The sequence below is a fragment of the Colobus angolensis genome, unplaced genomic scaffold (assembly GCF_000951035.1).
Source record: "Colobus angolensis palliatus isolate OR3802 unplaced genomic scaffold, Cang.pa_1.0 Scaffold220, whole genome shotgun sequence".
In the NCBI taxonomy this organism is placed as follows: Eukaryota; Metazoa; Chordata; class Mammalia; order Primates; family Cercopithecidae; genus Colobus; species Colobus angolensis.
In genome coordinates this window covers 3356266-3379832 of record NW_012115378.1, presented here as the reverse complement: position 1 = coordinate 3379832, position 23567 = coordinate 3356266, and the positions used below count along the sequence as shown (strand labels likewise).

Genomic DNA, 23567 nt, shown 5'->3' with positions numbered 1-23567 from the left:
CTCGGGGGGTGGCAATGGCAGCTGGCTCCCTCGCGTCGCGGGTTGAGTTGTTTTTGTTGTGGTCGCTGCCCTCTTGGTCATCCTCGCGTGCTGAGCTGGTGGGAGGTGGCGTGTCTACCTCCATTAGGGATGATACTCACGTCGGGGAACAGTCTGAGGGGTATTGACCAGGACATCCGCGATGGGTTCCTTTGCAGCCAGCGGCGTCCTCTCGTGTTGCAATGCACTGCGGTGCCCGGGCCGATGCCAGAGTGGGAGTGGGCTCTAGGCCCTGGGGACGGGGGGCGGCGGGGGCGGGTGGCGACGGGGGTGAGTGTCTTCGGCTTTTATAGCCTGTTGCCCACTTCGAAGTTTTCTGCTGGACAGAGGGCAGGCGGGAGGTTCCTTCTGTTATCCAGAGTGGGAGGTGGAGAGAGGTGTCTGTCAAAAGACCAAAGCCAAAGAGAGAAGAGGGGTGGCGACGGCGGGGCTGGGACTCGATGGTACCACTCCTGGGACTTGATGGTAAAACTTTGTTCTTTGGCAGGCTTAGGGTATGGCTTTGGGAAGATAACTGTAGAACTTGGCAGGGAGGGGGCAGAGGGAGACGCAAATATTGGATGTACCTTGCAGTGAAGCTTACCATGCTTTAGGTTCTTACTCTAAAAATTGTCTTTTTAGTTGATGCTTATGTTTTCCTGTTATATGTCATCACTTGGCATTTAATGTGCTTGTGTTTCCTTTCGAATCTAACAGATACTTGTACTGTTGAAGTGTACAGTTACTGATTTCTTTAAAAAAAAAATGTTTTTTTTTCTTTTGCTTATTCCAAAGGTGGAAACTTTAGGAAAAAAGTGTTCCACATGTTCCATGGTTCTATATGGTTTAGATTGATTCACCGTCTTAATTCTTAGACCACCGGGGGGTAGATAATGTTAATAAACAACTTTTGCAGGTGAGAAAATCCAGGCACAGAGAGGCAAAATAACTTACCCAAGGTCATACATTTATTAAGTGTTAGAGTCTAGTTGGGCTTTTCATGCGCCCCTAATCAACTCATGATACCTAAAGTCTTCTATATTGACCACATCTTTCTATGAAGATGAGCCTTAATAGGTATGTGCTGCATGTTCAGAATAATTAACTCTTTTTCTACTTTTTCTTCTTATTCTAACTTTCAATACTAAAATTATGGCAAATAATGTTTGAGTAGTTTCCTTTCACCACAATTAACCAAGTGTCCTACAATAATTAAAGTTGCATGTCCTACAGTGACTAAAGTTGCATTTCACAACAAAGTCGAGATTTTCAGCAGTTAAGATGTATCAGCAAAGTAAATTATTATAAAGCAGATGGCTAAAGCTATATGCTTGCAATTAATTTTAAATTTCCTAGATTATTAGTCTGTTCTTTGTTCAGAGCATGGCCATCGTTTTCTTCAGAACACCACCATCTTGCAGATTTTTGAGCAATATTAGTTGTATTTAATCCACTCACTCTGGCGAGAGTTGGGCAGTTTTAAAAGAATTATGCAATTCTCTTTGGACTATCAGTGATTAGAAGCAAGCTGTATTTTAAGGGCATTCGAGTTTGTCATGTCATTTAGCCAATTGTATGTACTTTATACAGAATTGTGTAGCAGTGAAGACTGAAATCAAATTTTCTCATTAGTTCTAAGTTGAAATACTTTTAAAATCTCCACTTGTTTTAAATGAACCATGATGTGAAGAAAGGTCTCAATGGGGTGAACTCCAACTTACATGGAGAATTACTCTCACATATTTAGAGAATTACTCTTCGTTTGAGCTTATCATAGAGCTTTCACAGTATTCATTTTATTGGGCAGATGTCTCTTAAGTCTTCATCTGTTATTTTTTTCGAGTAAACTTTAATTGCTTCTTCACATAACGAGTTTCAAAATTATTTTGACATTCATAGATTTCCTTTAATTCTCATCTTTCACTTTAATTAAATTCAATATATATAATTTCAAACTCACACTCAACATTATAAGTAAAAAGAGACTAGAATCCAACTAAACAGCACGGAAACATGATCTGTGGATATGAGAAAAAATATTCAGCTCTTCAATGGTTAACCATCCCCTCCCCGCAACACACACACACACACACACACAGCAGAATTATGGCTACATCTTTATTTTGGGATGCTACAGTGCAGTCCTGTGGTCAGAGTGGTTGTATGCCATCAGTCACAAGTGTTTTTGATATTGAAATTGAATTGATTTTTCCAAGTCCATTTATATATAGTGTTGATTGTTATCAAGACAAATTCTGGGATACATCCTTTCTTAACTCAGTGTTCCAGTTTTCTAGCTTCTGTTACTTATTTTAGAGACAGCTTGCTACTTTTATCTCACTTGGTAGTTTTGACATGACCTTTTCCTTTCAAGTCCCACACCTCTAGTTTGAAAGAACTGTACTGTCTCTGCTTCTACAGAGCCTCTTTTCTCCAGGTGTGGGGTGCAAGAGTTGGGTTCAGTAGTGAGCAGAAAGATCTGTGAGCCCTGACTGCACAGGGGGACAAGCTTTAATAAAATAATTATACCAATAAATTTTTACTTGTAAGTTGAGGTAAGTTTCCTGAATGAAAGAAGGAGTTCTATGAGAATATCTGTTAAAGGATTCTGGACTAGACATGGAGGTCAGGACAAGATGCCTGAAAAGTCACACATTTGTGCAGGAATGACACGTGAGAGGGTGTGTACTAATTCCAGTAATCTTTTACTAAATGCTTGCATGTTAATTTTCTGAATTATGTTCTGAATCAGAGATGTGTGTCACTCTAGTTATCTCTTTACTTCTGTATTCACCAGAAGACACAATGTTTCACCTCATTATCCATCCGTGGACATGGGAGGAGGGTTTACAAAACTATCAGTACTTTTTTCAAAGCACATGGGGCATGTGCTAGCTTTATGTGGTTACTCACCTATTTGCAAAGAGTTATTTAGATTTAATGTAATATAGTCATTTTCTTTCTTTTCCTTGGCAACTACTTCCAAACTAAAAGAAGTTGTTCTGTGTGGTTTGGGAGGTTTGTTGTTGTTGTTTTTGTTAAAGTGCCAGGATGTCTCAAAATAGAACTTTAATTGATTTATCACACAGTCACTGACATTCTTTCAACTACCCAAAAGAAAAGAGGAGGCTCCATAGTGATGGAGATGATATTGAGTGCTAAAGCTGCTGGGGAAATTCATATTAATGAGTTCAAGCAAACATAGGAGTGACTAAATTTATTGAACACTTACTATGTACTGGGCATCATTCTGTGGTCTCTATATAAATTATGTGATGTATTCTTTACAAAAGCCATATGAGGCTTGCATATCATTATCAAAAACTGAAGCACAAGAAGGAGAGTAACCCTGACCACTGTCACATAGTTTGAGATGGTCTTTAAAACAAAGCATTCTGATTCCGTATTTCATACTATTAAATATTGATGTATAATACCTGGCTCAGAATCTTACTGCTGAATTAAATTTCCATTGCTGTTGAAAATCATAACACTACCTAATCTGATGTTTTTATTTTTTTTAAAGCAGTGGAAAAATAGAACTTCCTTTATATGAATATTTTTGCCCCATATTTTATAGGTGAAAAATATACAAAACATGAAGATATGTAAATACTAGACAAAAACAGATGACTAGTAGATTATGAGAAATGTTTCATTATATTATGTATTTTTACTTCAAAAATGGTATATTAAGCACCATTTGAAACTATTAAAGTTGTTAAAATCAAAATATAAGAGTATCTATATTAGCATTTTAAATGATTAGGAAAATATCTTTAACAGCTAAAGATTCTGTGATCATTCATTAATGTAAGAATTTTAAGGCTGGGCACGGTGGCTCAAGCCTGTAATCCCAGCACTTTTGCAGGCTGGGGTGGGGGGGTGGATCACCTGAGGTCAGGAGTTCGAGACCAGCCTGGCCAATATTGTGAAACTCTGTTTCTACTAAAAATTCAAAAATTGACCAGGCGCGGTGGCTCATGCTTGTAATCCCAGCACTTTGGGAGGCTGAGGCAGGCAGATCATGAGGTCAGGAGATCGAGACCATCCTGGCCAACACGGTAAAACCCCGTCTCTACTGAAAATATGAAAACAAATTAGCTGGAGTGGTGGTGGGCACTTGTAGTCCTAGCTACTCAGGAGGCTGAGGCAAGACAATGGTGTGAACCTGGGAGGTGGAGCTTGCAGTGAGCCGATATCGCACCACTGCACTCCAGCCTGGGCAACAAAGCAAGACTCCATCTCAAAAAATTAAAATAATAATAATAATAATGTAACCATCTAAAAATGATTTATTCCTCAATTTAAAAGTAGATTCATCAATAACTGATGCTCTCATCCTTTTCCAGTGAGAGTTGTATTTAGTCAAGGAATAATAAAAGCAATGGTTTATTTTTGAGTGAATGCATGTGGTAGCCTATTTGACAGCAAGTGAAAGCCAAGAACAGTGCCAATACCTGCCCACAGTAACCAAATTGGGTTTTCTGAACAGATTTGATAGTATCAACATGGTACAGAAATCAGAACAGCTATGTGTGTATCTTTTCTTGTCACTTACCCCAAAATAGACAAAAGTATAATTTCTGCTATCACACATTGTTATAAAAAGTATGCAAACATATAAATCATACTATACATTTATTTTGCGTTGCCAAATGTAATCTGCATAATTGGAATATATTCAATCAGTACTTTTAATTAAACATTTTATTTGGAGATAATTCAAGGTCCATATGCAGTTGTAAGGAGTAATACAGAGATCCCGTGGTCCCTTTACCCAGGTTTCCCCAATGGTAAATTCTTGCAAAATGATAGTACAATATCACAACCAGGATGTTGACATTGATACAGTGGTGAACAAATTCCAGCACCAGGATGATAATTCCTATTGCTCTTCTATGGCCACAACAACTTGGCTCTAACCACCACCCACCTCCAACCCCTTAATCCCTTGCAATTATTGATATGTTCTCTATTTCTATAATTTTGTCATTGCAAGAATATTATATAAGTGGAATTATACATTATGTGAACTTTTGGGATTGGTTTTTTCCACTCAGCATAGTTTTCTGGAAATTCATCTAGGTTGTTGCATGTCTCAATAGCTTATTCCTTTCTGTTGCTGAATAGTATTTTGTGGCATACATGAGCTATAGCTTGTTTAACCATTCACCTATTGAAAGACATCTGAGTGTTTTTTCCAATTTTTTTAACTAGTGCAACTAAAATGTTTTGTAGTGCTATGGACATTCATGTAAATATTTTTGTGTTAATGTATTATAAGTATTAATTTCTTTGGGATAAATTCCCAGAAGTTGCATGTTTACTTTTATAAGAGATTACCAAACTTTTCCAGAGTGAATGTGCCGTTTTACATCCCCATCAACAATATATGAGAAATTAGTTTCTCTGTATCTTCACTAGCATTTGGTGTTATTGCTGTGTTGTATTTTAGCCATTCTGATAGGTGTGTAGCAATATTTCGTTGTGATTTCAATTTGCATTTCCTTAAGACTAATGATGGTGAACATCTTTTAATGTGCCTATTTGTTATTTAAATATCTTCCTTGGTGAGATGTCTTTTCATTTTCTATTTGGATTGTTTGGGAATTTTTTATGCTATGTTTTGAGAATTCTTTATATATTCTTAATAATGGTTCTTTGTAATATATGTGGTTTGCTTTGGGAATATTTGTTTGGGTTTTTTTGGGGTTTCTTATTCTTTGGAAACCTATTACATAGATTTACATATAAGTAACTATTGAACTCATAATAGATTGATTCCTCCCACTTTGTTTTTTTTTTTTTTCAAAATTGTTTTGGCTATTCTGATTCCTTTGACTTTTCATATAAATTTTAGAATTATCTTGTCTATATTAACAAAAAATCTTAATGGGATTTTGATAGGAATTATATTAAAACTGCTTAGCAGTTTAAGGACAATTGACATTTAATCCATACATGTGGCATGTTTCTCCATTTACGTGAACATCTTTGCTACCTTTTATCAGTGATCTGTAGGTTTTGGGATTAAGTCTGGTACATATATTACTAGACTTACATATGAGTAACTTTTAAGCAATTTAAAATAATATTGTATTTTTAATTTCAGTGTTGAGGTGTTCAGTGCAAATATATTGAAATTTAATTGATTTTTATGTTTATCTAGTATCCTGGGAACTTCCTGAACTCACTTATTAGTTCTATGTGTTTGTGTGTGTGTGTGTGTATATATATATAGTTGTTGTTGCTTGTTTTGATACTGAGTCTTGTTCTGTTGCACAGGCTGGAGTGCAGTAGCGTGATCTATGCCCACTGCAACCTCCGCCTCCCCGATTCAAGCAGTTCTCCTGCCTCAGCCTCCTGAGTAGCTGGGATTACAGGAACCCACCCCCAAGCCCAGCTAATTTTTGTATTTTTCGTGGAGAGGGGGTTTCACCATGTGGGCCAGGCTGTGAACGAACTCCTGACCTCAGGTGATCCACCTGTGTCAGCCTCCCAAAGTTCTGGGATTACAGGTGTGAGCCACCGTGCCCAAGCAGTTCTATATTTTTTTGGCACATCATAGTTGTATATGTTAATGAGGTACAATGTGATGTTTTTATATGTGTGTTCAATGTGATATGTTGAATCATGCTAATTAACAGATTAATTAGCAGATGGTAGACCACCATCATGTCATCTGAAAACAGAGACAATTTTATTTATTTCTAATCTATATGCCTTTTGTTTCTTTTTCTTGTCCTGTTGCACTGGCTAGAACTTCTGGTACTATATAGAATAAAAATAGAGAGTGCAAGCATCTTTGCCTTTTGCTAATCTTCACTGGAAAGCATTCAGTCTTTCTGCATTAAGTATAATGTTATCTGTAAGTTTTATGCAAATGTTATTTATCAAATTGAAGAATTCCACTTTGATTTCCAGTTTTTCCTGAGTTTCAAAAAAAATCACAAATAGGTATTGATTTTTGTCAAATGCTTTTCTTCACCAAATAATGTGATCATATGATTTTTCTTCTTTAGCTTCTTAATATGTTGGAGTACATTGATCAATTTTTAACTATTGGACCAGCCTTGCATCCTTGCAATAAACTCCATTTATTCATTATGTATGATTAATTCTTTGTATGAATTACCAAATTGATTTGCCAATGTTTTGTTAAAGATTTTTATATCTATATTCAAATGAGGAATATTGACTTGTAGTTTTCTTCTTTTTGGTACTGTTTTTGGTATTAGTATCAGGATAATACTAGCTTTATAAAATGAATAGGGATGTGTTCGCTCTTCTATTTTCTGAAAGAGATTACATAGGATTCGTGTTATTTTTTTAAAAAACCTTTGGTAGAATTCTCCAGTGAAATCACCTGGGCTGGGAGATTTCTTCTTTAGAGTGTTTTTGGTTTTAGTTATGGGACTTGATTTCCTTAATATCTATATGAGTGTGCTAGGGCTGACATAAAATACCACAGACTGTGGCTTAAACAACAGAAATTTATTTCCCCACAGTTCTGGAGGTTAGAAGTCTAAGGTCATGGTGTTGGCATATTTGGTTTCTTCTGAGGCCTCTCTCTTTGGCTTGCAGATAGCTAAGTTCTCACTGTGTTTTCACATCATCTTTTCCTCAGTGCTCAAGCATCCCTGGTGTCTCTCCATGTGTCCAAATTTCCTCTTTGAGTAAGGACACCAGTCAGATTGAATTAGGCCCTAAACACACCCTAACAGCTGCATTTTAATTTAAACTCTTTTTGATCTTAATCGCTTTCTTTAAAAGTCCTATCTCTAGTAGAGTCACGTTTTGAGATCCTGGGGGTTAGGACTTCAGCATACGAATTTGTGGGGTGACACAATAATGATCTGTTTCATATTGTGTGAGTTACTGTGGTTTAAGTTGATTGAGGAATTGTTCATTTCATCTCAGTTGTCAAATTTATTTGTGTAGAATTACTCCTAATATTTCAAATTATTCTTTGGATGTCTGCTTGGTCTTTAGTGCTATTCCATGTTTCATTCCTGATGTTACTAACTTGTGTCTTCTCTCTTCTTTTCTGTCAGTTTTTCTAGAGGATTTCAATTTTATTCATTTGTTAAAAGAACACATTGTTTCATTAATTTTTCTCTATTATTTTTCTGTTCTCTATTTCATTGATTTCTGCTCTTATAATTGTTACTTTCTCCTGTTTTTCTTGGAGAAAGATAATAATATCTTTTTCTATATTCTTGGCAGGGAGCTAAGATTATTGGTTTGAGATCTTTCTTCTTTTCTAATGTATGCATTTAGTGCTGTAGATTTCCCTCTCAGTTCTGCCGTCACGGTATCCCATACATTTTTGTATATTGTATTTTCATTTTAATTTAGTTGAATGTATTTTTAAATTTCCTTGAGATTTCCTCTTTGACTAATTGGATATTTATAATTATAGTGTTCAATTTCTAAATGTTTGAAGATTTTTCCTGCTTTCTTTCCATTATTGACTTTTAGTTCGATTCTGTTGTATTCAGAGAACACATGCTGTATGATTTCAATTCTTTTAATTTGTTGAGGTTTATTTTAATGTGTTATACCTTGGTATATGTTCCATGGGCACTAGAAAAGAATGTAAATTTGGCTATTTGGGGACAGAGTGTTCTATAAATGCTGATTAAATCACGTTGGTTGATGTTGCTGTCAAGTTCTTATATGTCTTTGCTGATTTTCTGTCTAGTTTTCCTATTAATGAAAAAGTATATGCCATCTCCAGTTATAATTGTGAGTTTGTCTATTTCTCCCTTCACGTCTACTACTTTGGCTTTACATATTTTATAGCTCTGTTATTTGGTGCATACATATTTAGAATTGTTATGTCTTCTTGGTGTATTGACTTTATTATTAAATAATGCCCTTCTCTCTTTCTGGTAGTTTTATTTGCTCTGAAGTCTACTTTGTCTGATATTAATATAGACATTTTTAATGTCATTTTTCCTTTAATGGATGTTTGCATATCCCTTTTCCATCCTTGTACTTTCCACTGGCCCATATTTTATATTTTATTTGAGTTCCTTGTAGACAAAATATAGTTGGCTCTTATTTTTAATGCACTCTGCTAATATCTGTCTTTTAATTGGTATATTTAAACCATTTACATTTACTGTAAATATAAATACCATACTTTAGTGCTTAAATCTGCCATTTTTTGTTTGTTATCTCTATTTTGGATTTCACTGGGTTTTTTTTCTCTACCATCCTGATATTGAACATTTATAGAATTCCACTTTTATGTGTATAGTGTTTTTAAGTGTGTCAGTGTATAAAGTTTGTTTGTTTGTTTTTTGAGACAGAGTCTCACTGTGTTGCCCAGGCTGGAGTGCAGTGGTGCAATCTCGGCTCACTGCAAACTCTACCTCTCTCATTCACACCATTCTCCTGCCTCAGCCTTCTGAGTAGCTAGGACTACAAGCACCTGCCACCATGCCTGGGTAATTTTCTTTTTTTCTTTTCTTTTTTTTTTTTTTTTTTTTGTATTTTTAGTAGAGACAGGGTTTCACTGTGTTAGCCAAGATGGTCTCAATCTCCTGACCTCGTGATATGCCTGCCTCGGCCTCCCAAAGTGCTGGGATTACAGGCGTAAGCCACCACACCCGGCCAGGTGTTTTGTTTTCTTTTTTTTTTTTTTTATCATCATTCTAAGTGTTACATCATATACACACAAGTTGTCACTGGCTACTGCTGTTGTCATCTTATCAATTTGAACGAAGTATAGAAACCTTACCTCCCTTTACAACCTCCATTTATAATATGATTGTCTTAAATATTTCCTCTGCATACATTTGGAACCACATCAGACAGTGTTATAATTTTTGCTTCAATAAGCAAAGACGGAAGGTCTGTTGCACTTACTGATGTGTTTTGCTTACCATGTTCTTTTTTCTTGAAGTTCTAACCTTTTTTCTTTTATTGTTTCCTTTTTGTTTTAAGAACTTTTCTCTAGCCATCCTTTGTGAGCAGGTAAGATCTGCTAGTGACAAAATATTTTTGTTCTCCTTTAGCTGAGAATGTCTTGATTTTTCCTTTCTTCCTGAAAGATTTTCACTGGATATAAGATTCTAGGCCTTTTCTTAAAGCAATTGAAACATGTTGTGTTACTTCCTTTGTACTCCATGTATTCTGATGAAAATCCATTGTCATTCTAATGGGTTTTCTCCTTTCGTAAAGTAACATTTATCTCTTGCTGTTTTGCCTTTAATTTTCGTAAAAGTGAGTATGATGTGTCTTGGCATGGATATCTTTGGAGATTTTTTTTTTGGCATTCAGATTTACTCAGGTGTTTAAATCTGTAGGTCTATGACTTCTGTCAAATTTGGGAAGTTTTCAGCCACTTTTAGCAATTTTTCAGCCTCGTCCAATTTTTCCTTTTCTTCAGGTCTCCAAGACATAAATGTTAGACCTTTTTATTTTATTGTCACACAGTGTATTGATTTTTTATGGCTGCTGTAACAAATTACCATACAGTTCATGCCTTACGGAAGTGCACATTTACTTTCTTGTGGTTCTGAAGGCCGGAAGTCAAAAATCAGTTTCATAGGGCTAACATCAAGGTATTAGCAATGCTGCTTCCTTCTGGAGGTTCTAAGGAATGATTTCTTTGGTTTCTCTAGCTTCTAGAGGCACCTGTATTCTTTGACTTACAATCCCTTCCTTGATCACTCCAATTTCTTTCCGATGTGATCGTATCTCCTACTTGCTTTTCTGTGGCCAGATTTATCTCTGCTCTCTGCCTCCCTCTTTTAAGGACACTGTGATTACATTTAGGACCCACCTAGATAGTGCAAGTCACTCTCCCTATCTGGAGAGCTGTAGTATAATCACATCTACCAAATCTCTTTTTCCATTCACAGCTTCCAGGGATTGGAGCCATTCTGCTGAATACCTTTGGGAGCCATTATTCAGTTTACCACACACAGGTTTCTGAGGCTCTCTTTCTCTCTCTTTTTATTCTCTAATCTGTTTTCTCTGTTGCTCAAATTGAGTGATTTCTATTTTTCTATCTTGTAGCTCCCATGTTCTCTTCTGTCACTCACATTCTGCTACGGAACCCACCCACTGATTTTTATATTTTGGTTTTTTTTTTCAATTCTAAAATTTCTACTTGAAATGTTTTTCTTATGACTGCTTTAACAATTTTATCAAATAATTCTAACATCTCTGGGATCTTGTTTTTGGCATCTGTTGATTGTCATCTTTCATTCAGTTTGAGATCTTCCTGGTTCTTGGTATGATGAATGCTTTTCAATGGAAACTTGGCCATTTTCTTATATGTTAAGAGACTGAATCTTATTTAAACTTTCTGATTTAGCCAATTTTCACTAACATCACCTCAGTGAGCATCAGGTGGGGAGTAGAAATCAGGTTCCTCACTCAGTCTCCCTTGACACCTGAAGGGACTTCACATTACTGTAGGGCAAAGTGGGAATCCGGGCTTCTCACCAGGTCTTCACTGATTCTTCAAGCTGTGAAGGGTACAAGTGCCTCCTTTCTGTTCCCCATGTGGTCTCTCCACTGACACACTAAGGGGACAGAAGAGGTGGCCTAATGACTGCTGGGTCTTAATGACAGTCTTGACTCTCCATTAAGCCACCCGTGACACCATTCCAGCAGAGAAGGAGAAGGGAGACTCAGTACTGCAAGGTAGGTGTAGAACTCCAGGATCCTCCCATAGTTACTATTGACAACGTAGTGGTAGTGAAGAATAGGGGAGTCTTTATTACCATTTGTGAAAATAAAAGTCCCAGCTTTTTACTTGGCCTTCTATGGCATCATCACGGTGGGGATGCGAGAAGTTGGGGTGTCTCGTTACAGCTTGGCAAGGGTGGAAGTGTAGGTTTTCTACACAGCTTGTGTTGGCATCGGTGTGGTAGAGGCACAAGTATTTCTGTCATCTGTGGCTATAATAGAGCAGTTATTGCCTAAATTGGTTTTTTATCTAGCTATGCTGCTCCTTTCCTGTTCCTTAGGTCAGAGAGAGTGTGGTTTTGTTGGCACCCTTTTAAAAGTTGTGCCTGATGGCATTTCTGGGTTTCCAGTTTCTTTAGCCCCAAGTATTGGATATGTGAGGCAACACACAATTTCAGGGAACTCACCATCTTGTCATTCCTTGAGCTCTGAGGTACCTTAGCTGATTTGTCTTCTTTTCTCCAGCTTTCAGTGTCTTTGTATGTTTATTTTATGTATAAAATACAGGAGTTTTAGTTGTACTTAGTAAGAAGAGTAGGGAAGTGTTTTTTCTCCTTCTTCACAGAAGCAAAAGCCCAATCTATATGTTTTATGCAAGCGTAATCTGAGAAAAATCACTCCCATTGATTCTCAGAGGATAAATCTCAGAGGGTTACTGCTTATCTGTTTCTGAATAATCAACACTTGACAGGTAACTGGGATGAGTGAGTCCTCAAGTGGTGATGCAGATAGATGTGTTCACAGTGCAGTCCATCAGTGTAGGATTCTTAGGCAGGTACTCTTACTCCCCCAAATCAATCCTCTCTCCCCTCCTGGAAAGCCATTACTGTAGGCTGTGGCATAGTTGGAGATTTCCCCCACTCTCAGAGGTGTCTTCTCTGGTGGGATTCTGGAACCACATCATCCCAGCTCTTGCACTACTCTCACTAAATGTTCTTTATTTGCAGGAATACCATCCACCTGAAATGTAGTTTTGAACCAGTAAGTGCATGAGAAAATGTTTATAAACTAAGAAATGGTGAACACGAAATCCATATTTAAACTCTGAGGAGCAGTTCCTAGAAAGTATTCTTATTAATTTCTTTTGAGGTAAAAATTATGCATTAAAAATAAATGTACTGATTTGTCAAGTTGTTTGATCACTACCTGGTAGGTTAAGTACAAAAGATGGAGCTAAGAATTCCCTGCTTGAAACCAATATGCTGAGGAATTACAGCTGACACAGAGGAGATCATAAAGAACAACAGTCTAGAGAAATTCATAAAAAAGACAAATCAAGTTATTAACATTGTAGCCAACCTTGAAATTCTCACTGTACTAGAGCAATTGTTCTCAAAGTGTTGGCCTCAGCAGCATTGGCACAACTTTGGAACTCTTTGTTAATGCAAATTCTAAGTGTCTATCCTGGACCCACTGAATGACAAACCATGGGGATAGATCCCACAATCTGTCTTGTAGTCACCTCTCCAGGGGATTGTGCTACACGCTAAAGTTGAGAACCACTACACTAGAGTAACCCCTCCAACCATTGTAAAATATGCTACATTTATGCTTTCAGTGATTCTTGACGTATCAGTTTAGGTTTTTGGAAAATGTATTTATTGTGTTTAACATTTTGTGTGCTTATATTATAAATATTTTTTCAAGTAAATATAGTAAGGAAATTAAAAATGCGTTACCTAAAACTGTTCCTTGGTTGATACATATTAATGATTATGCAGTTATTTTCTGTCCTTAACCCAGATCTACTCCATGTCTGATTTTGTGGTTGACATCAAAAAAATGAGCCAGGCCTATACTTCCCTCGTGTTGTTTCTCATAGTTGCCAAGTCATACATTAATGAATTTTGTAGCTGTTTTTACGTTCTTTTCTAGAGGTGACACCCGTCATTAAGGTATTTGGAGGCGAGAGTGGGGGTGTCTCTGCATTATTTGAAGAAGATGCTTTTTAGGAGATCTTGTCACACAGTATTGTTAGAGACAGATGCATATGTGGATGTCCAAATTAATCATTGTCATTACCACATCAGCTCCACCATGGGGGATTCACTGTTTACTGTATGCTGGCATTTTTCTCTGGGGTCATGTGAGATTAAAGGAAATCTTGGCTAAAAGACTGTCCTGAAGAAAGAAAAGCTGCATTTTTATATAGATATTTTATAAGTGAGATATAGTTCCAAACCCCAGGATAGGGTAAGACAAAATCAACAAGAAGTAAAAGGTTAAAAGGTTTTAAAATGTTTTGTGATGGTACCGAAATATGGACAGATACAGATTTGAGGAGTAGTCTGTGGCTTCCAGCCCTGAATATGGTTATTTCATTGTATTTTAAGGACAATATTTTATATAATTTTACACTTTCAGCTAGCAATTTGCTAAACTGAAAGGGCATAATTGGTATTCACATAGTATCCACCTCTTCTGATGAATAATATTTTAGCTTTTGGATTAGGCATCACATTTTACTGTGTATAAGCTGAATTTTTTAGTTTCTATAAATCATATGTTTCAATTACATACACCCTTTATACACTTTTTTGAAAATGTCTTGTTCTGTGTAAACTGAGGAAATCTGCTTTTCATTTGAGATGACACATATTCTTGGTTTAGAAAAATATTATTTTCTATCCTTTCACTGTTCCTCACCACCGATTGTCTTAGGCTCTTTTTATTCCTTCTGTTTCATTTGTGCATTCAATTTGATACTATTTATCATTTACTCATTTTGCTTGGGCATTTAAATGGTCGAGCCTCTGCAATGTTTTGGGGATAAGACTTTTCCAAACCTTCATTATACAATGTTTGTTCAATAATACCATTTGGGCAGGTTGGAGGAACCACTCCTTTAAGAACAGATTTTTAAATGGTATAGCAGATGTTTCCTCTTACATAGAGTCATCGTTTCTAAAATAAAGGCCCCCAGCCATGGCAATACTAATCAGATGTCTTCTTCCTTATAATCATTACTTGGGTTGATTCCAAGTCTTTGCTATTGTGAATAGTGCCGCAATAAACATACGTGTGCATGTGTCTTTATAGCAGCATGATTTATAATCCTTTGGGTATATACCCAGTAGTGGGATGGCTGGGTCATATGGTACATCTAGTTCTAGATCCTTGAGGAATTGCCATACTGTTTTCCATAATGGTTGAACTAGTTTACAATCCCACCAACAGTGTAAAAGTGTTCCTATTTCTCCACATCCTCTCCAACACTTGTTGTTTCCTGATTTTTTAATGATGGCCATTCTAACTGGTGTGAGATGGTATCTCATTGTGGTTTTGATTTGCATTTCTCTGATGGCCAGTGATGATGAGCATTTTTTCATGTGTCTGTTGGCTGTATGAATGTCTTCTTTTGAGAAATGTCTATTCATATCCTTTGCCCACTTTTTGATGGGGTTGTTTGTTTTTTTCTTGTAAATTTGTTTGAGTTCTTTGTAGATTCTGGATATTAGCCCTTTGTCAGATGAGTAGATTGCAAAACTTTTCTCCCATTCTGTAGGTTGCCTGTTCACTCTGAGGGTAGTTTCTTTTGCTGTGCAGAAGCTCTTTAGTTTTATTAGATCCCATTTGTCAATTTTGGCTTTTGTTGCCGTTGCTTTTGGTGTTTTAGACATGAAGTCCTTGCCCATGCCTGTGTCCTGAATGGTACTACCTAGGCCCAAATGTCCATCTGTGACAGACTGGATTAAGAAAATGTGGCACATATACACCATGGAATACTATGCAGCCATAAAAAAGGATGAGTTTGCATCCTTTGTAGGGACATGGATGCAGCTGGAAACCATCATTCTTAGCAAACTATCACAAGAACAGAAAACCAAACACCGCATGTTCTCACTCATAGGTGGGAACTGAACAATGAGAACACCTGGACTCGGGAAGGGGAACATCACACACCGGGGCCTATCATGGGGAGGGGGAAGGGGGGAGGGATTGCACTGGGAGTTATACCTGATATAAATGACGAATTGATGGGTGCTGACGAGTTGATGGGTGCAGCACACCAACATGGCACAAGTATACATATGTAACAAACCTGCACGTTATGCACATGTACCCTAGAACTTAAAGTATAATAAAAAATAAATAAATAAAATAATAATCATTACTTGGTTGACATTTTTAAAATGTGGTAGTTAAATCACTACCAAAATGCTCTGATAGGAAGTGCACACTGTGCCTTCTGTGGGTAGTGGTCCAGATTTTCCCCTACTGTGTTCATTGCTATTTATAAACACAGAATGTGTCAGGTGATTTTTTTTCCACATGCAAATAAATTCTGCCTCCTCCTTTTAACCCAAACACTATAAAAATGTTTATCGTAAGAATGTGTAGAAAATAATAATTTTTGCTAATGATGTGAAATACCCTTTAGGAAGCAATATATGAGTCAGATTGATTTTGAGAATTTTATCAAAATATGAATCATTTTCAAAACAGGAAAACATTTCAAAACATCTCGCTGTTCTTTTTTTTGTTTGCCTTAGGGTCCACATAGTGCTTAAACCTTTTTTTGTTTCTGCTTTTTGTTTGCTTGTTTTGAGTTTAAGTTTTTGTTTCTGTTTGATGCCTTACTTTCCAAACATATGATATAATAGCTAAAAATAAAAGTTCTCTAAATACCTTTAATATTTCAGATTGAGCTTAGATATGAGATTGAGAGTTGTCCCATGTTTCTACAATTTGAATCCTTGTGTAGACAAGGAGGAAAAACAACTGAAGTGAACCCAAAGGAAATGGTATTCTATTACCAGTCTGCTATGGATTGGTTTTATAGTGGTTATAAAAGCAAAATAATCTAACTTCACTCAGCCAATAGTAGTTTAAGGGATAAAAATAGTCCTGTGGTTTCATGTGAGTATGTGTAATTGTGCGTGTGTGCGTGTGTGTGTGGTTTTTTGGTTTTTTTTTTTTTAAAGACTGAGCTTGCTCACAGGTGGGAGAAGGTGATAGATACCAGTGTTTCACTTCTTTCTTAGCTTTGCTCCTGCCCATTTATGAACAGATGCTAATCTATGCCAGCTAGATTTTTTTTCCCTACAAATTTATCTGTTCTCTCCGTCTATTTTGTTTTTGTGTGTTTTTCTGTTTTTCTCTGAGTTTTCATGCCTCAGTACCCCGACTAGCATCTAGCATCTTGGATGGTCATGAAAGGAGACGTGCTTCTAGCATAGTGAAATTAAAAACATTTTGGTACCTTGCTTGCGCTTCTCAAAGCTTTCACCAAGGCCCTGACAAGACTGCATATTTCAGCTTTCCTTCCTCCCTGTTCCATCAGTCAGTCATTCCATATTATTTACTAGGAGTCAGTATTTTATAATCAGTGACAGAACTAGTCTTTGGCATAGTTTATCCTTGCCACACCTTTTGTTAGCTCCTGTGGCTCAATGTGACTAGGACACTGGCCATTTTTTTTAGGTGCTTCTCAAATATATTTCCAGGACCACCTGCATCAGAATCATCTGGGGGCTTTGCTAAAAGTACAGGTATCTAAAACCCATTCTGGAGCCACACATTGAATCAGAACCTGTCTTTATGAGTTTAGAATTTTAAGGCTAACAGTAATGATAGGGGCTAATCCAGATCTGCGAGTCACAATCCAGGCAACTTTTAAAAAATCGGAATGCGTAGATCTCATCCCCAAGTTTCCCAGTTAAGTGGCCTTGTGTGTTTTAATCATGCAGCTGATGGTAACAACCAGAAATGTGCTGTAGAAGTTGAAATGTAAGAATGGAGATTGGTATTGACAGAGAACCATTACTTTCAATGAATTCATGAAGGTCCATGGATCTATCTTCATTTATAAATTCAGAACCCAGATCCTTCTCTGAAATACAAAGCCACATTAAGCTTATAGAGACTGAACTATAAATAAGAATTTGCTTAATCACAATTAGAATTATCATTGTTACTAGGATCAGCATGAGTAAGGCAGTCTTACCTTACTGGCTGATCCCCATGGAAAGAAAAATTATTATAACTTTCCTCTTGAACCTGGAGTCAGACTAAAGAAAGTTATTTGAATAAAAATGGTGAATATATACTTAAGACTTATCTATCATGAACAATTCTAAACATTTCATCTGTATTATCTCAATCCTATTCAGTAACCCTTTGTGCTAGTATTATTAGCTCTAATTTCTAGATGAGAAAAAGATAGGAAAAGAGATCCTGTGTAACGTGTTGAATATGACAGAGCCACCAAAAGGTAGAGCTGAAATTCCTGGGCTCTATGACTTAGTTATTTGTATATTACTTAAGAGTTCGCTGGGCTTTAGCATCTAAGAAAGAAATCAGGTGGGGCCAGCATAGCTCCTAGTTGGTGAAGAAGAAAGAAATGTGCAAACTGCCATTCACATGGAAAGGATGCTTTCAAGTCATGTATAACTAGAATGAATAGCCCCTGGGTGGATCAAGAGTGATATCATGGTCAGAACCTTGTGGTTTGTCTAAATTACCTCTCCAGAACTGTGATTAAGCGAAAGAGGTACAGAATCAGAGTCTGCTCTCAAAGTTGCATTTGGAAAAATGAATCACAGTTTATAGAAACAGCTAGTATAAATATTAATATATAATAATGGGGCATATCTGAGTATATTAGGTGAGTATGCATATATCAGTTTCTTGCATGTCCCCAAGTCCTTAGGTCACTTTGACTCAGAAAATTTGAGTGAAATTGGCTTAAACTTCCACTAGCTCCAACTCAAGCATATTTTCTGTTATTTGGGGGATTTTTGTGGAGCTTACATTTCTCCTGTGACTCTGTTCTGAGTCTCTGCACATATTGAATGCCCAATCATTACTCTGAGTTTTATTTCCTAAGCACAGTGCCAACTTAGGTCACCCTGCTGGTTATGCCCTTGATTCTTTTAATCCCAGAAGTCCCACTGGCTCTAGGCTGTGTTTTTAGGAGACTTTGCTGTAGGTTTAGGCAATGGAGTTGTGTTATGGGACAAAAATGTTAGATATCCCTAGCATTGAAACTCCCTCAATCATTATTTTTTTCTAAAAACATAGTTCTCCTTTTTAGCTTAAGCTTCTGTGCCTTACTGTATGAGAAATGGGGTTATTTATAAGTGTACAAATTCATCCCAAAGTGGCAGGTACACACTAGTAAGTCATATTTCTGGCTTTCTGTTTTCCTCAGTTAGTCGGCTAGGAACTATTACATTGTTAGCTACTGTTGAAATGTAACCCTTACTCTCTCAGAAAGGAAAAGCGAATGACCCTCTCATCTATGAAATAATTGTCTGCCGCCAGCAGTCCCTGAAAACCCCTCAGCATAAACAACCCTTACCTCTTTTATGGTGGTGAATCCAGCAGATGGATGGCACAGTGGCAGTGTGTGGTATTGCAGTTGATACTATGGGATTCTTTTAAGTAGGAGTGCAACCGTAACTTCACAATGGTGGTGGCGTTACTGATCTCTGGAAGGTATATGTGAGAATTACCTAAATTGTTGACATTACCTAAATTGTTAAAATGGAAAACTTTAGTCATAAAAACTTTAGCCCTAGTCATAAAAACATGGTATATCCTTGAGTTGATATCTTTCAGAAAACAACCCTTTCCAATGCTTACATAAGCATTGTTTGCATCTTGCAGGTTATAGTTTACCAGATTTTGCGTATTTGGTCAAAAAATAAAAATAAAAATTTTCCTCTCTGATGAAAAGTAACCAGTGCTTTATGGAATACAAATTAGCAAACCAGTATAGAAGAAAACTGGTTTCACATAAGATGTGACCACTGCTATAATCAAGATGACAACAGTGAATGAAGTTTGCTTGTATGAATCTAATAATCCATGGAAAATTTTAATAGTTGCCTAAGATTGATGGTAAACCTAACAGCAGCACTGTTTTAGATTGTCATATGTTTTTAAAGACATAGCTATTAGAGCTCTGTTTATTTTCCCGAAGCCTTTTGCCTCATATCCATTAACACTGCCAAGGTGCACATTACTGTGAGCTAGATTTGTTATGCTAATCCAGAAAACACTGGTTGAGATTGATAGAAATCTGTAACACAAGCAGAAAGCTTAATTAACAACACTTATATGCTAATAGTAAATTTGACATAGAATAGTTGCAAAACTAAATAGTTATGGTCATAACATGTGCCAGTCTTTACCTAGTGATAGGCTAAGAGGAAAATATGGCAAATTTCAAATACAAAAGTAGTGTTTTATTGGTAACATCATTTTCTTTAGCAATACATAAAGTGTTACTCTGACTCTGCCAGATACAAAGCTGACAATTGAATGATTTGCTCTGAATTTTCATTAGGGAAGCCATCATCTACTGCAAGGTGACATCTCAGCTATCTAGGTGATTCAGTGTGGGACTGGAGGAAGATAAAGGCATCTGCTCATCAGTGTCTATGTACAGTTGGACCACACTGAACACCTGGAGACACCATTCCCTTGTCCTCAGGAAGCTTACATTCTACTTGGGAGATGCAATTAAGAAACAATGAAACAACATGAGGTGAATAAAGAAAAAATTGTGTTGTATGAAACATGAGAAAATATCTCAATATTCTGAGAAGCAGGAAGGCTATGAGGAGATATGTGACAACATTTTAGTGGCTTTCTTGAATCAACAACTGCATAAAAAAGTAGATTTTACCGTTAACTATTACCTGCACCCTACCTCAAATCTCTTCAATAGAAACCTAAATAGGACTTGAGTCCTACTTGGATACTTCCAAAATAGAACTTGAGTCCTACTTGGATACTTCCAAATTCTAAGTTCTTTGCCTCTGCGGGTAATGACTCCTAACAAGATAGATTTCCCTACCTGTAGGAAACTGGGAGAATGGACCAGAAAAAGATAAAATCTGGTTTAAATTGTGTGTAGAGATTCTAGTGGTCAGAATTCACTCCACAGTGGCTATTTAAGGACTCTAAAGTTTGCTCTTAGTTATCTGTTATTTTATTAGGGTGAAGGATCAATTTCCATCTTTAAGAAAATCTATGATTTTATTATCTTTGTCCTAATTCCACATCAACTCTGTGTGTGCATGTGTTTGTGTGTGTGTGTGTGTGTGTGTATAAATGTGTGTATAAAACAGTAGTTCAAACCTTTAGCATGCATAAGAATTACCTGGTTGATGGGGGGAGCTTTTGAAAACAGCTTGCTGGGTCCCACCGCCAGGGTTTCTGATTTAATCAGTCTGGACTGGGAACCAAATATTTGCATTTCTAACAGGTTACCAGACAATGCTGACACTGCTGACCCAGGGACCACACTTCAAGAGTCATCGATATGACACATAAAGCCCATGGTGAATCACAGTGGCTTTATTAAAAAGTAAATCATTTAAATGTAGTATCTAAGGCAGTCTTAAAGAAGAAATGGGGTTCTAAAATGTGGCCAAATGAGTGTGTCTTAGTCTGTTCAGACTGCTATAGCAAAATACCATAAGCTGGTGACTAAGAAAGAACAGGAATTTATTTCTCACAGTTCTAGAGGCTGGAAAGTCCAAGATTAAGGCAGTTTTGGTGCCTGGTGAGGTCCTGTTTACTGGCTCATATATGGCACCCCTTGCCGTGTCCTCACATGGTGGAAAGAGCAAGGAGTCTCTCACGGGACTTTTTTCATAAGGGAGTTAATACCATTGATGAAGGTTTTGTCCTCATGACCTAATTACCTCCCAAAGGCTTCACTCCTAACACCATCAACTTGGGTGTTAGGATTTCCACATATGAGTTTCACGGGGACACAAATATTGAGACCATAGCAAGATGTGTGTTTTAATAACCCATGACACTCACCCTGTGCCGGCCTTGAAATTTTGCAGTGTCGGGTTGGGAGGGTAGACTGAGTTTATGGGTTGATAAAGTTTTGGGGGTTTGTTTAGTTCATCTATTAGGGTTGACTCCCCATGCTTGATGCCTTTTAAAATTCTTGCTCAAAATGTTGCAAAACAGCTGGCTCAACTAATTCCACCTGACTTTCTTTACCCTAACATCAGCTCTGACCCATTCCAAACAGGATTTTTCACTTCTCTCAGTAAGCTCACTGGCTTTGTTTGGCTTGTTAGATGGCAAACTCCCTTGAGTTTTCTTCCCTTGAAGAAAAAACTCCCTTAATTTTTGTTTGGACTGTTGGTCAGCTAATCCTTACAGTTTTAATTATTGCTCAGGAAATCTGGGTCCTTGTGCATCTCCAGTTTTAACTTCCTACACAGACCTTTCCTTGCAAAATACTATTGCAATGCAAAAGGATGTTAGTACTTTGGTCAATTATTTTAAAAATACTTGCACACACATGCACACAAACACAACAAAACCATTCTTAAAAACATCTTACTATTCCATAGTCATAGTTGTATTTGTGAAATAAGCCTTGTATTCAATTATATTGTGCAGCATCCTGATCACTATAATAGATGAAATGTGTTACTATTGTTCTCTACTACTTGTGTTTTAATAGGATGGTGCTGTGTTGTGTTTCCAGTTTTCCTAAGAAAGTATTAGGCACTGTTCATTGCTTATTGTATCTTGTTTCTAGAGATTAGAATTTCTTGTAACCAACAAATGCTGTCCCAAAACCACCTTGGCGACCTTACCAAAAGGAAAGATTCTGCCATTTTCTTCTAACCAGGTCCCAGTGATATATTTCATATTCTTCTGTTGAACTCGGCTCTTATCCTCTTACTTTTGTCTTAGGATCATGATGTGCTTGTGGAACATTAAAATTGAAAGAAGCAGAGGTATCATTTAGCCCCACCCTTTTATTTAAGAGAGAAGTTAGACAAACTGCTCAAGGTCACACACTAAATTAGTCACACAGAAAATGACTAAGGGTCAAGACCTTTTAGCCAATCTTTTTCTGTAAGCAATGTTAACTAATACAGTGAATCTCAGTCATCCCCATAACTGTTGGATAACATTAACCAAAGCAGCTGCTGCTGCTCAAAAACTTGTTGGAACTTCTTAAGATGAAGCTGTCCTAAATTTCTTTAATACTCTTAAATGCCTTCAGTGTTCAAAATTTTTTTATTTTCAGATAATTATAGATTCACATGCAGTTGCAGTGAATAATACAGAGGTCCCATGAACTTGTCACCCAATTTACCCAATGGTAACAGCTTGCAAAACTGTAATAAAATATCGTAATGAGAAAATTGAGATGGGCATAATTCACAGACCTTATTCAGATTTAACAAGTTTTATATACACATGTGCGTGTGTGTGTGTATTTAGGTGCATGCAATTTTATCTCATATGTGGCTTTGCATAAATATCACTAAAATCAAGATAGAGAACAGCTCCATAGTTCTGCCCTTTTATAGCCATGCTCATTTCTCTTCCCCTCTCCATCCCTCCATCCCTAACCTCTGACAACCTGTAATCTCTTTATCTCTATAATTTTATCATTGCAAAAATGTTATATAAATGGAATTTTACTGTATGTAAAACCTTTTGAGATTTTTAAAAATTCAGGATAATTTCCTTGAGTTCCATCCACCTTGCCCTGTGTCCATAGGTCATTCCTTTTAATTTCTGAGTAGTATTCCAACGTATGGATATACCACATTTTGTTTAACCATTCACCTGTTAAAGGACATCTCAGTTTTTTCCAGTTTTTGAATATTGTAAGTAAATATGCTGTGAACATCTGTGAATAGGTTTGTGTGAAAGTAAACTTTCATTTCTCTGGGATAAATGCCCAACAGTGAGATTGTTGGATGTTTAGTTTTGTAAGAAACTGCAAGCTGTATTTCAGAATGGATGTGCCAGTTTACATTCCCATAAACAATGCGTGAGAGATTAAGCTTCTCTGCGTTTGCCAGCATTTAGTGTTAACACTATGTTTTATGTTA

The 23567-nt window shown here is 36.8% G+C and overlaps 1 protein-coding gene across 4 annotated transcripts in view; it reads left to right on the top strand.

Annotated features, from left to right (window-relative positions):
- The window catches only part of DTNA (dystrobrevin, alpha), a 401960-nt gene that overhangs the window by 918 nt on the left and 377475 nt on the right, over window positions 1-23567 (top strand). The gene's annotated exons all lie outside the window — the stretch shown is intronic.